Source organism: Anguilla anguilla, chromosome 5 (assembly GCF_013347855.1).
Source record: "Anguilla anguilla isolate fAngAng1 chromosome 5, fAngAng1.pri, whole genome shotgun sequence".
Taxonomy (NCBI): domain Eukaryota; kingdom Metazoa; phylum Chordata; class Actinopteri; order Anguilliformes; family Anguillidae; genus Anguilla; species Anguilla anguilla.
The window spans coordinates 42367016-42381277 of NC_049205.1; the positions used below are offsets into that span (position 1 = coordinate 42367016).

At 38.1% G+C, this 14262-nt stretch overlaps 1 long non-coding RNA gene across 3 annotated transcripts in view; it reads right to left on the reverse strand.

Moving 5' to 3' along the window:
- Positions 1–2627: 2627 nt before the first annotated feature.
- LOC118227178 overlaps positions 2628–14262 on the reverse strand; it is a 133445-nt gene continuing 121810 nt past the window's right edge. Inside the window, exons 5-7 of one of the 3 annotated variants that reach the window (XR_004765192.1) lie at positions 6189–6314; positions 3249–3323; positions 2628–3137 (exon numbers count right to left, since the gene is read on the reverse strand). This is a non-coding gene — a long non-coding RNA (uncharacterized LOC118227178). Of the gene's footprint in view, positions 3138–3248; positions 3324–4991; positions 5220–6188; positions 6315–14262 lie in introns of those variants that run through there. The other 2 variants (XR_004765193.1, XR_004765194.1) reach the window with 2 other exon arrangements.

Below are 14262 nucleotides of genomic sequence, written 5' to 3' on the forward strand. Positions count from 1 at the left end.
ATCATAGAGCCTGCAAGGGGTTTGCAAGAGGATAACTGATTAGTTACGTCCTGACATGCTGTGAGCTCCATAATGTTTGGGGCAAAGACATATTTTTCTTAATTTTTCTCTGCATTCCACAGTTTAATTTGCAAATAATTCACATGTGGTTAAAGTGCAGATTCTTTTTATTACAGGGTATTTTTACACAGTCTGGTTTCGTCATGTTGAAATTACAGCAGTTTTTATATATATAGTCCCCCATTTCAGGGCACCATAATGTTTGGGAAAAATGGCTTCATGGGTGTTCCTGATTAGTCAGGTGTGTTCAATTGCCTCCTTAGTGCACTTACAAGAGAGCTTTTACCATCTAGTCTTGATTCCAGGCAATATGAGGACCACAGCTGTGCTACTGAAAGCCATTAAGAGGTTGAGAAATAAGAAGAAAAAAAAAGTTAGAGACATAGGCCAACCCTTAGGCTTACCAAAATAACCTGTTTAGAACATCATTAAGAAGAAAGAGAACACTGGTGAGCACAGTAATTGCAAAGGGCCTAGTAGGCTAAGAAAGACCTCTACAGTTGATGAACAAATAATTCTCACCCTAATGAAGAAAAAAAACCCAAACCCCTGTACAACAGATTAGAAACACTCTTCAGGAGGCTGGTGTGGATGTGTCAGTAACTACTGTTTGAAGAAGACTTCACTACTAGATGCAAACCACTAGTTAGCCACAGAAACAGGATGGCCAGGTTACAGTCTGCTTAACAAGTATCTAGGAGAGTCTGTAGAGTTCTGACAGAAGAGACCAATATTGACTTGTATCAGAGTGATGGGCAAGAGCAAAGTGTGGAGATCCAAAGCATGGTAATGGGGGTGTTATGGTTTGGGCCTTGGCTGATAATCATTTCTCTGTCATGGCCAATAACCGATAATTACCGATGATTATAAGTCAATTAATTGTTAATACCATAATTCAGAGTATGACATGATGAGACATCAAAACATCATAAGGGAAAATAATCTCTTCATTTTACAACACTTGCACCAGGCCAAAACATAAACCATACCTTTTTCATAAAGTTTCTTGCAATTTACATTCTATTGTATTTACATTCTATTGTAATTTTCTATGGAATTTCCATTGTGATTAAACATTGACATGTAAACAAAACACCATACTTACAGGCTACTACTACCCATTCCTTCTACTGCAGCAAAGAGCAAAGATCCTTCATGACTGAATGGCTTCTTTAATTTCAACAAGCAGCAAACTCTTTTACCCAAGAGTTCAGTTTCCTCATTAGAAGACTGAACTCTTGGGTAAAAGAGTTTGCTGCTTGTTGAAATTAAAGAAGCCATTCAGTCATGAAGGATCTTTGCTCTTTGCTGCAGTAGAAGGAATGGGTAGTAGTAGCCTGTAAGTATGGTGTTTTGTTTACATGTCAATGTTTAATCACAATGGAAATTCCATAGAAAATTACAATAGAATGTAAATAGCTAGAATTTAACAGATATTTTTACCTGAATTTAAGCACTTCAGGTCTGTCAGTGTTGGCCCTAGCAAAGTTATTGATATAATATTGCTTAAAATTAATTAAAAATAATTGCTTAAAACAGTTAATCATTTATATTGTGAAGGCCTAAAGGAAATCATCTACATGATTGCATAATTAAAATGGCCTAAAATAAATCTGCTATATAAATATATAATTCCATAAATTAGCCTCCTTCATTTGAAATTTTTTACACTGCATGGTTATGAGTGTTTACAGTTTAGAACTGCAATGCACTGCCCAGGATGTGAAGCTTCAACCCTGTCGTTAAAATGTAACCACGGTTTCACACTGCTTAACAAACTTCCTCAGAAACCACAGACATGAGCATCCAGGAAGCCATCTTTCAGTTACCTGTGCAGGTAGATCCAACCACAGACTCCCAGCAGTTTTCTTTGCAGTTTTCCCTCTGCATTAGTTGTTGGACACACATGATTGGTCCCAACTGTTAAAGTACGTAACCTCCAAAATATTAAAGGCTTTTTAATTGAAGACTCATATAGTACTTATCTGCAGATGCTAGCAAAACTTGATTCTTCTACTCCTTTCAGCCATGCCTTTTCTCAACGAGTGCCCTCTTGTCACCCTTGTATCAGTTTGTAAGAGACTTCGTTCAGTTGTATATTTTCATTACTCAATATTAAATCTAATGCGCCGAGCATGAACTGTAATCTGTCTGATATCGTAAGTGATTGTTGAATGTAGTAAATCATGCAGCATCTGCTGTCCGGGCATTGAGGTGGAAGTTTTACGGCAGGAAAGAAATGTAAACCAGTGTTCTGTCCCGTAATTCAAACACAGCAGTCCTGTTTGTAAAATTTCTCTAGTTTACAGTCTATGCCATCCTCTGACCACTACAACAGTACGACAGGGATGTGAAGTGCTATACTCTACTTCCATAAACTGAGAATCAATTTACAGCCCTATATTTATGGTTAACTCTTTACTTCCTGTCTCCTCAAGAACACAGCCTTCATTGTGTCTGTGAGAGGAAATTCATGTTCACAATCCTTACAGTCCTGACACTTGACGCATGTTACTTTTAACAGTCTGAGAGATGCAGATAAATAAGGAGCAACAGCATCCTTTTTTTCATTTTTTAAAGGCTTTCATAATCCAATATTTATTTTGTTATTGACTCATCTGAGGAGATAAATCATGGCTCCTGGCCCTCTACCATTTCTAAAGCCACTATTCCTCACAGTGAAATATCATTTTCCATTACTGCTGTTTTTCAAGGCATTAAAAAAGTAATTTGCTTCCATTGGTCCCAGGTGTGATTGATCCTGGATGTTTGGCTCCAGGTCTGCCTAGATTTATTGCCTCTGGATAATTAAATTAGACTTATCTATAGATTCTAAATAAATGAATAAACCCAGCCACAGGAAGAAGGCCATTTTGCCAGATTATATTACCCAACTGGACACATGCTGAATGCACTATAGTGGTAAAAATCTGGAAGCTTGCAAACCTACTCCCTGAGGTCTTGCCATTATGCTTTCTCCCCACCAGTCCAGGCATACACTCCATTATAAATGTCGATCAGATGAATGCCTATAAATGCAGCCCTTTTTTTAAGCTTGCTTTGCTGTGTGTACATTCCTGAAAAAAAAGAAAGAAAAAAAAAAAAAACAATTTACATTCTGGGTAAGTTTGGCATCCTGTGCCGTCGAATGAAAAGCAGGCATTTTTACTCATCTGTGACTAACACACCAGAATTTTTGTTGACATGGAACATGCAAAGCCCATCTGTTCAAAACATTCCCCAACAGCACCTCTTGTCGCTCCCTGGGGTAATGAAAAACCCTTGTGAGGGAGCCATGAAACATATAGCTGGAAAAGCAAAGCAGGCGCACAGCTTGTGAAGCCAAACAAACGGTTAATGCGTGTGTCTGCATTAATGAAGAACGGTGATTTCAGACCATTTTTGCTTGGTTTCCATTAAAACCGTTAAACTGCTGCTTTGAAAGTATCCCAGGACACCTTCTCATTCGTCATTTTCTTCTGAGCATTGACGTGTAACTGAGCCAACAGCCCAGCGCACTCGGGAAAAAAACATGAAAAGGTTTAATAAATATCAGAGTCCTGAAATTGTGTTTCTGCAATATTAGCATCCTTCATCACAGTGGAAGTAGAAAAAAAAAATCAGCAGCTCGTTTGTTTAATTTTTTGACACATTTGGCAGTCAACAACATCTCCCAAGGTTTTTGAATAGCTGCTGATTCCACTGCTGGCAAATTTACTCATTTTTGTATTTCACGTACAAAGACGTGGTTATCCCCTGTGTAGCCCTTAGTAGTAGTATTTAGCAGCTGTCAGTGGTTGACAGAGTTGACGGTGTTTCTTATAGCGCTGCTTCTCATCTTCTGTTAAAGATTTCAGAGAACTGCTTCCAATTTGTCTCTTGGTCTATTAGCTCTCAATTTCAATTACCACACTCGTAATGAATGTTGGCATTGAATCTTCTTGCAATCTAAGTGCTCTGTTTTCTAGGATAACCGAAACTTGTGCAGGCTAGTGCAACATATCCTCTTTGAATTCTAAGCAGGACACATTCATCAATACCCAGTTATCTGACGAGTGGGCTTTTTTTGGGAATCCTAGAGCTGATTACAGGTTCACATACCATGACGACAATTTAAAGAACAGTCTTTAAGAATATTGGTTATAATAAGAAAAATACAATACTTCTTCCCAGCATGAATTTGTCTCCTGTTGCCTCAGTGACGTGTTGCATTACTGCCCTGCTGTGCAGTTAAATGTGATTCTTTTGCAGCGGTGAGTTGCCTGTGAACTACCTCCAGGGGCATCATTGAGGCCTCTGAAAAAAAATCACCTTTCAGTGTCATCTTAGGAATTGTGCCTCAGGAATTGAAGGTGAGGCAGTGTTTGAGAAAGGAGCTGGACGACAGGTGGTGTCAGTGATAGTCCAGTAGCTTTGTGCTCTCTCACCCTTCCAAATAATTTATCTTCCGCATGAAGCCGTTGTCTTGCCTACAAATTTATGACGATGCATTTGACAAACAATTGTACAATGTAAAATAAGTATTAAACAAATATGTCTGTGCGTGAGTGTGTGTTTATTAGATTTTTTAAACATATTTTGCAGATAGTGCCGGTCACTTCCTCCAGACCTGGACATCATGCGTACTGTCACTATCCGAAAAGTACATACAGACCTCACGTACGGAAGCTGCCAGCTGTACTGCCATATAGCACATTTATTCTGACACTGTCTGAGAAAAGCACCAGTCCTTCTTAGGTTTTTTACCTCCCTGAGCATGTGTGTGCGTGCGTGGGTGTTGTGTGTGCCTATGCGTTTGAGCATTCCTGTGCTGTGGGGCAGAGTATTCAATTCAATTCAATTCATTTCAATTCAGAGAGCTTTATTGGCATGAAAGTAATGAAACAATATTGCCAAAGCCATAGAGTTGCTATGCATGAATAAAATAAGATTTAACATTTGATTGGTTACAATAGTGAGAATGTAAGAATAGTTTATTTACTGTCACCCAGACTCCTTTTCTCTGTGACATGACAGGACACACTGTAGGTTGCCACGAAAGAGGCAGTTATATCCTCACCCATGACAATTCTGAATTTTTCTTCAGGGTTTAGGTGAGGAAATTCAGACATTATCTTTAGGAATCCATCTTGGAATGTTTCCCGCAGGGAGGAAAATTTCTTGCAAAGGAGGAGAAAGCACATTTCCATTTCTACCTCTCTGTACCACTGGCTGCTAATTTTAAAGATAAATTCATGCCATTGTCACCTACCCCGATATACTGTAATCATAATTCTAACCCTGCACAGAAAACTTTGGTCACAATTACACGAGCAGTGTTCTCCCTCCCCCCTCACTTCCCTCTCGGTGAGCATATTATCCCTCACAGTAGCGATTGTGACAGGGCTAATTTTTAGCATGATCTCAGGCCCTTATTTACCTCCCTGTGGTATGCTGCCACTGAAAGGCAAGGGCCAGTATTTTCAATATGAATTAACCAGCCTGGAAGGCATTGAAAGGCAAGAATTAGAGCAACACTTTAACGCCTCTAAAAAAATGAGAAACTATAGCGTAACCAGACTGATTCATTTTCATGGTCTACTCTAAATGTTGATATTGTGTGTTTAGAACACACACACACACACACACACACACACACGCATAATAATACTTAATTTCTTACTCTCAATTGTAATTTTTTCATATCACTAAGTAAATGCATACCTCTTATGCTAATAATGTGCAGGTTGAATGATACACATACTGTGTATGTGTGTGCAGGCGTGCATGTGTATATGTATGCTTGTATACAGTGTGACAGCAAGGACAGGAATACTTGTTTTGTACACAGTGTTTAGCTGCTGTTTCCTTGGTGTTAAAACCTAAATCACAGAAAGACAAGTGAACCTCTGTGCTGCAATGGGCGGCAGTAATATCCAAACTGTCCTTCCCTCGTTACCTTTTTTCTTTTAGCTTTTCATAAAATCTGGACACTAATTTTGGACAGTTTTCATTAAAATGTTGATGCGCCGGCTTTTTTATGGTCTTCATTGTTGTTGTTTTGTGTTACTTGTATCACATCCATCAATAAAATGAATTTTTATGCACAAAAGAAGCCACAGAAAATAAGAGAGAGAGCAATGTGTTACCTGAAATCGAATATGGAAATTCACCGAGTCCACGGTCCGAGAGATGTGTCTCCAGCAGGGCCCAGTGCCTCACAACGTTCAAATTGTTCTGCGGTAACTGCTGTCTGGGGCAGTATCATTTCGCTTCTATAAAAGAAATGAGACAAGCCTCTCAAGCCAAATAGATGTGAAACACCGGCCTACTTCAACAATGCAGAGCTAATTTACAAGCCACTCTCACAGCGTGATGCACTCCTGTTTGCTTGCTTATTACTTAGTCATCCCTCTGGGAATTTGGGGACTGCAAATTTTCAAGGAAATGTAAGAAATAAATTGATGATGCATTTCACTCCTCTGTAAGCTACAGCTTTCTCTTGGCGTACAGTAGTACAGACAACCCAAAGTGGGTGGAGCTATGACCAGCTGCTAATCTGGAAAAAAAAAAAAAAAAAAAAAAAAATTTTTGTTTCAAATCATGAGTCATATGTCATGTGACATATGTTGGCATGTCAGCCCCGCCCCCCTTTGATTTCATGAAGCCTAATTCTCTCATCTCTATAGGCAGTGATTTATGCATTTAGTGCAGAGGATGTTTGGTGAACTTCGCTCATTGCATGAGAAACAGCAATTTTCAAATAAATTTTGAGAATTCAGCCTCTACACTGCTATTTAGAGTGGGTTTCAGCTCAATTTCAGCTCAATTTAACATTTATACATATAATCACACAAATTCCCTTTAATTTAAAAATGCACATGTTTTTGTATGTCCTTTGTTGGGTTCAGTTTACAAAACATTGCACAAAGTAGATCAATTGAACACAAATTCACAAATTCCACCTCTCTGTCAAATTCCACCTCTTTTTACTCATTGAACAGATTTTACAGAAATGCTAAAGTATAAAGAGAAGAACCACACTCCTACCTTCTCTGAAAGTTGGAAAAAGGTATATCTTAAGAGGGAAAACCTATTATCATCCATTATCTGGCTCCACACACCTGCAGTAAGAAGTTTATAATACTTTTTGACTGAGCGCAGCACTTTTCATGTAATCTTGAAAAAGGAAAGTTTGAGCCTAAAGCTACAGAGTCCTGCCACGGTGTCAGCAGGCTTTCCTAGGGGAAAACACAGCGCCTGTTTTAGAAGATTCTGGCAGGGGGGATTCTGGCTGGAAAGAAGGTCTGGAGACAGCTCACTGACAGGTGAAGGTGAAAAGAAGCATTGTTTTCCTGCGGGATGAGTGGCTAGGCTCTCCTCTTCCAGGCGAATGGAAATGGATCTCCAGTGAGGACGCAAGGTGTGGCTTACAGCATTAATGGGGCCAATGTCGAGTTTGAGGGCTATGTTAAATGAACTGCTTCAGAGTGTCTTATCATCTCTCAATTATACTGACTGTTGGAGGTATATAACCAGCAGCAAAAGCCATAGATCAGCCTAAAAAATGAGGGATAGTCATGTGGGAAGGGGCGTCATGATGGAGGGGAGCTAAGTAACACCTAAGACAAGGTAGCATGCATTGAAAGCGTAAATATGCTACTTAAAGAAGCTCCCATTTAAGCCAGCAAATGCAGCAAGACATCTGCTGGTAGCTATCTCATGCTGCAAATAGATGGTACATGAGACTGTTTAATAATGTAGGTGACATTCAAATATGCTGTAAGTGAGGCATCCAAACTCTTGAATACCATCAAAGGTGGCTGGGAAGGGCAGCTAATGTGCCAAATTTGGCAGCTGCACAGGCTGTCATACAGGACTTAAAAAGAACACTGGAACACAGATGACTTGGTTATCAGGTTAGGGTGAAATCTATTTTCAATTCAACCAATTCAGAAAATGAATTAAAATTCAATTAATTCATTCAAAAAATACCCACAGAACATTATGGGCAGTGTTGAATCCATGAAGTGAATTTCAATTCATTTGAAGCAAAATGGAACTGACCCCAATACTGACAATACAACAAGGTTGATTAAGCTGCTGAGAGCCCCTACCCTGGAGCAGGAGCAGCAATCTTGGGACTCATTTCAAAATGAATTAATTTTTGTGCATGCTCTTCTTTTTAAATTTTAAATGACCATTCTTTGTTAGATCACATTTTTTTTTGCTGGTCTTATATTAGACATTAGCTCTTGGTATAAATAGGTCAAATTGCCTTTTTGGATCCTAGAAACTGTGCTGCAGTAAATCCAGTGTCATTTCCAACATCAGGAAGTCAAGTCATGCTACTCAAGCATCGTCTTTGTTGATTCTGGGTGTATAGGGATATTGTTTCCAGAGTACCAACTAGACCAGGGGTCCACAAGCTCAGCTGGTTTTTGTATTCACTTTGTATCAGCATCCAATTCAGACCCAAGTAACCAGGTAAAGAGAGCTAACTATGTAATCAACTGCTCTAATTGATTAATACAGTGCACAGTGACAACAACAACCTGGGCTGCAGAACTCAGGTCAAGATGAACACCCATGTAAGTTTATGCTTAAAAACCTGCAGCGCTGTCCAAGCAGCTTCACGCTGTTCTGTAATGGCCTGTCTATCCTAGCATTGTGGATGTTTTATGCAAGGTATTATTCCCTTTCATTTCAGACATGACCTAAATGCTCTGTGGCACTGTAAATGAAAGAAGAATGCTTTGACTGCAAGGGTTTAGTGTTCTATAATTGTGGTGCGGGACTTTCACCATTGAAAGTACAGCAAAAGCTTTTACCCCCAGTCTTATCTCCATTTCCAGGTGTGTTGAAAGGGAAGCCTTTACAAAGCTTTTAAAAACACTGTTTTTGTTCTGTCATTTTTCCTGGTAGCTGTACAGGGTGGGAGCACTGCTGTAACAGCATTTCAAAGAAGATATAGCACAGCATGGGCATTTGCCTTTGGTTTATAGTTGAACAAATGTTACTTTCACAGCTTATAGTTGGATACAGACTAAAGCAAAGGGGTTTGGAGATAAGAAATTTAAGCAAGATTCTGTACTGTTTATTTGTGCTTTTGTTTTTTGGTGCTCTGTCATGACCTGTCAAGGTAGGTCATTTTCCCCTCAGGTTTTCAAACCTGCACTATGCCCATGAGCATATGCCCATTTTGGTTTGTAAAAATAAAAAGTTTGAAAGTGAGGCTTGCACTCTAATGCAATATTCTATTGTATAAATGATCCCATATTTGACTGTGTGGTTCACATCGCTTAGTGAAGTCAATGTATTTAGCAAATACTGAATTTATTAAGTGGATGAAAGGTAGGCATAGTCATATTTACATACGTTTGTATTGGATTGACAAAGAATGCCCATCCAATAGCATTTAGACATTTTACAAACAATATTTTAAAAATCTGAATCTTTCATTGATTATGAAAAATTGATACAAGGTCGATCTTTATATATTTTATATTTATATGTTTATACTTTATTATCGCAGTACTAGTGGTTTCTTTATTCTATGTTCTGCTACAGTTGATGATGTATGTCCCTCTGAGCTGCTACAGTAGTGCTTACAGGTTGGCGCTTACAGGTTGGCTTACTTCTGTTTTTCAGTTATTCAAGAGAATAATGAAAAGTGGAACAAACTGGTGGCTGACATGCAATTCAAGTCTCTGTCATCGTTTGTTATTAATATTGGCACTCAGTGTAACAGAGTTCCCAGGGTTCGCCTAACAAAGTAACTTTTTGTGCTTTCTAAACTAGGGGTGGGATATTTTTCAGTTTTCTCAAAACAATTACAAGCTGATTTGTCCTTTTGTGTACTCGAGTACTATTTTTTCTCTAAAGCCTGTTTAACAAGCAGGTTAAAGGCATCACAGGGGATTTTCTGCAGCTTTACTGCACACAGAACACTGGCGACATATCAGGCTCTTCTTCTGGTCGGGAGGAGGGTCTGAGGAGCAGGTGGTTGTGCCAGAGTGCTTTGCTACTATGAACAGTGACAGCCCTGGAACAATAATTATTGGACAGATAAAGTTTAAAACCTATGCTATACATCACACGCTATTTTCAGTCTTTCTGGTGCCAGGTAGTCCAGGTGTCTAAACAATTAAGTAAAGTCAAAGATTCTAAAAATATAAACTCATTTAGTCTGAATTTGATTTGATTTGGTATACCAGTTAAAGGTAAATAAGCACCGGAAAGTATCCATCTCCTTTCTTATAATTATCAGGCTTTAGAGCAGGCTAATAGGGTACATGAATTGTTTCATATGAATTTTATTTAGCTATTCTGGGAAATAAAGACATTAAAATAGACAAAGCTAGGCTATACATTATAAGATGGCAAAATATTTAGTTTTATTTTTCTTGTGTGCACTCAAGGGGATGCATGGCATCCTTGATAAAATATGAGGCATTGTGAAAAATAAATGTGCTAAATGAAGTTAACCATCTGCACTTGACAAATGCCATGACAATGTACAGGCCAACAGCACAATATGCATGCTATCACCCCTAGTGTAAACCCAAACATTTGGCAACAGAATCTTTTAATGAAATTTCATGATCAAGGTTCATCATGGCAGTTTTTGCCCAATTCTAATTATTGGAAACCTGAAAACTTTAAAAGTACTTTATCTACTCACTCATTTGAAGGCCATCCGAACAGCCATGCATTGTGCAAAATCTTCAGAAAGCTCTTTCAGGTTCAGCTCGCGAGCTCTGACACTTGTGAGTAACTTACAGCCAGTCCATTCAGTATCTCCTGCTCTATGCTGTTTCCCTGGTAGCCATTGATTAATTTTATATTAGAAAATGTGCTCCGTGCTGTTGCGAATATGACAGGCAATGTCACAAGCAGTGCAGTAGCCTACACACCTCATCTGATGTTGGTGGATAGTGTTCCACAATAAGAATTTTCGTGACTGGGGATACCACAGTGTGTGAACAACAGCAGTTCAATAACCGGGAAGGTTATTGGGATGGCAGGTATGCCACCCTGCCAAGTTACGGCTTGGTGGGGTGGCATGCCCCATACCTATACAGCACTGAGAGTTTGGCACTTTTCAGGGGTTTTCCTACAGAAATAACTACAATGATCAGGGACTCTCAGCCCTTAAGACCATTATATATTCTCTTTAGTCAGTGTATTCTCTTCAAATGGTAAGATGAAAAAACACAGGGCCAAGTTAAATTAAATAATTTAGGAAACATTTGGTAGCATTGCTTTGTAACAGAGCTTATTTAATTTGTGAGCTTAGATAGCCAATATTGCTTGTAGTAACTTAGTCTCATTTTGATATCAATACTTTTAATGGCAGTACAGACAGTGTTTTGTATGTGTAAGTAACTTGGCATTTTAGTATGTTGAAAACATGTTTTTGTTAAGACTGATATATCCCTGATGTAGGCTAGTAATGGTCAGATATTTAGCCATGGTTGAGTTGGAAACCACTTTTTTTTAAGCCATCCATTCATCCATTTTCCCTTTTCTGAGATCCACTTTCGTGTTTATAAGCCATTTTGATTTGGTTTTGTAGCTGGGATTCCTCTTTGCTCACATTCTCACTACCAAGTCGATACCTGACCTCAAAATTTCACTGCCCAAACTAGCTAACAGTTATGTCATTCTGTATCACCACATGATAGAGAATGGAGAACCAGTGCAAGACCATGATAATTTATTGCTAGTGCCCACTGTTCACGATGTTCATGCTCTGATTGATTGGGAGAAACAGAGGCTAGAATGGGCAATGCCCAACCCTACCATACCTAGTCTCCACCCCTGGTTTTAGAAGATAAGGCCCCCACAATTTTGTTGTTAATGTTACTTAGTCTCTCAGTTTTACACTGGTAATTAAATGTTATAGATAAACGGTTACGTCTCTGAATGAATTTTGATTGCAGTAGAAAACTTTTTAATTTTAAACAAATTAAATATGGCAACAAACAGGTCTTACAGGTGTAAGTATAATGTAAAAATGTGTTCCCTTTCTTTTGTTATGTATACACAAGCAGATGCTACTGCACATTTGCTGGACAACTTAATGAGGTAAAATAACATTCTCCATTTCAAAATCCATCTTTATCATTGCTTCATTGCTAGTAATTATCTTTTGAAGTTGTTGTGATATACTGTTGAAATTTAAGTGGTTTGCTTTCGAAGTAGCATTAGGCATCCACAGTCTAGATGGGCAGTATGGCTGTCTCTAATGTGATTATTATTGTTTGGTGAAGAAATCTGTGCAAAAACAAATTATGTGATGTGTAGCGGTTGTTGATAAGGCCTTGTGTATGAAAGCTAGGTTTGTGTTTCTAGAGAGAAAGAATAATTGCTTTGCCAACATCAGTGCAGCTAATTTGCAAGCTAATTTGTGCAGAGATAGAAGAATACAGAAGTAGTGTAAGATCATTAATTCTTCTCCTACAATGGGCTAATGACCATTACCTTGTGAAGATTTCAGTATCTGTTGCTTGTTGCATATCAATTGTGTCCATTTCTACATAGTGCCTTCAGGCACAACAGTCCTCAGCCCTTTTATGAAATTCAGCTGACATTTACAGATATATGTTATTGCTGAAACATTTTTGCTTGTTTTTTTATTCCCCAGTTTTTGTTGTCATTCACTAGATCAGAGGAACTTGACATCACATGACATTTCTTCACTTCACATCATCTAAAATATATATTTGCACTAACAATGTTCACATCTGCAGGCACCCCAACATACTTGTGCAAAAAAATAAAATAACAGCCTTGCTTTTATCTTGTACAGTGGACCATTGAATGAATAAATCCATTTTTAAAATGCTATGGGCTACATTACTGAATTCAAAGGGTTCTATTTTGAGGTTGCAAAGTTGGAAAACACTTAGGAAAATACTGGGGTAGATAAAAAGATGAGTGTCCAGTGTCGTTTTTGGTATTTAAAAATCACTAAAGCACATGGCATGGGGTACATGCAGGTGCTTCAAAGAGGCTTTTCCATTTTTAAAGAGATGAAGGTGTGGCAAAAGTGTATTGGCCAATCAGGAAGCTTTAATGCATAAAGGTTTTTATTTTGTTGTATTTATTAAATATATACTGAAATAATATAGATATGTTTGTGTTGATTTTGCAATGATTATTTAGTTAATAATTCTAGTTATTTTCACGCATGAAATTCTGCAGAAAGGTAAGTGCTGGTAAGAAACAGGATAGGAATCGGACATTTTACAAACATTTTTGTTAGTATGAATTGTGGTTACTTACCATACTTGATCATAGTTAACTTACTTGACCACAGGTTTTTAATCTGTCTCTCAGATGTCTGACATCAGACATTGACTGACGCTGTCTGACATCAGCACATATTTTGTAGGATAGTTAGAAGGGATTTTTAAAGATTTCAGGATTTCATTTGAACTGAGTATACCACACTGTGAGATGAGTTTCCCTGAATATATGCATTATACACCTTGTCTGTATGAGTGAGGGACGGAAATAACACTGCTTATGACATCACTTAGGCTTGATTCACTCTATGTTGTTCATGTGCTCAGTTTTCAGTGATATATTTACGTTTTGGCATGATATACATTTTTGTAGCAAATATAATATGAAAAGTTGATGAGTCATATCAGAAGTATTTTGCTACAGTGGAATTAAATAAATATATAATTATTTTGTGATATATGTGGATGCCTACACAGCATTCAAGACATTCATTTTTTTCCTCATGAAAAAATTTCTCCCTCTATTGATATGCATGGTTGACTGTGCTAAGACCCGGTTTCTGATAGCAGAAATTTCCGAACCTGTAAATCTATTAAAATATCACTGTATCATGCAATTGCATCAATCTACAACATGACACAAGTCCAGTGCTAAAAGACAGAGATGAAAATACCAACCTGGGTGGAAACATTCTTGTGCTCTTACCTATATAATTTGAGACCAGTGCTCCTCACTGTGTCACTTCAAAGCATCAATCTGCCCATGAGATAGCTGTGTTTGAGCACGCAAGGTGCCTTTTCCATCCTCTAAAGAGCTCAAAATGTCAGTATGGTACTTGTATATATCGATACTTAGAACTCATAAATAGGGCCATGTTTGCAATTTTATCCAATCCAGTAGACAAAACCAATTTCTGTTCATATGATGTATGTGGTTGTCAGTTCATCCACAATTTAGCCTATAATGTGC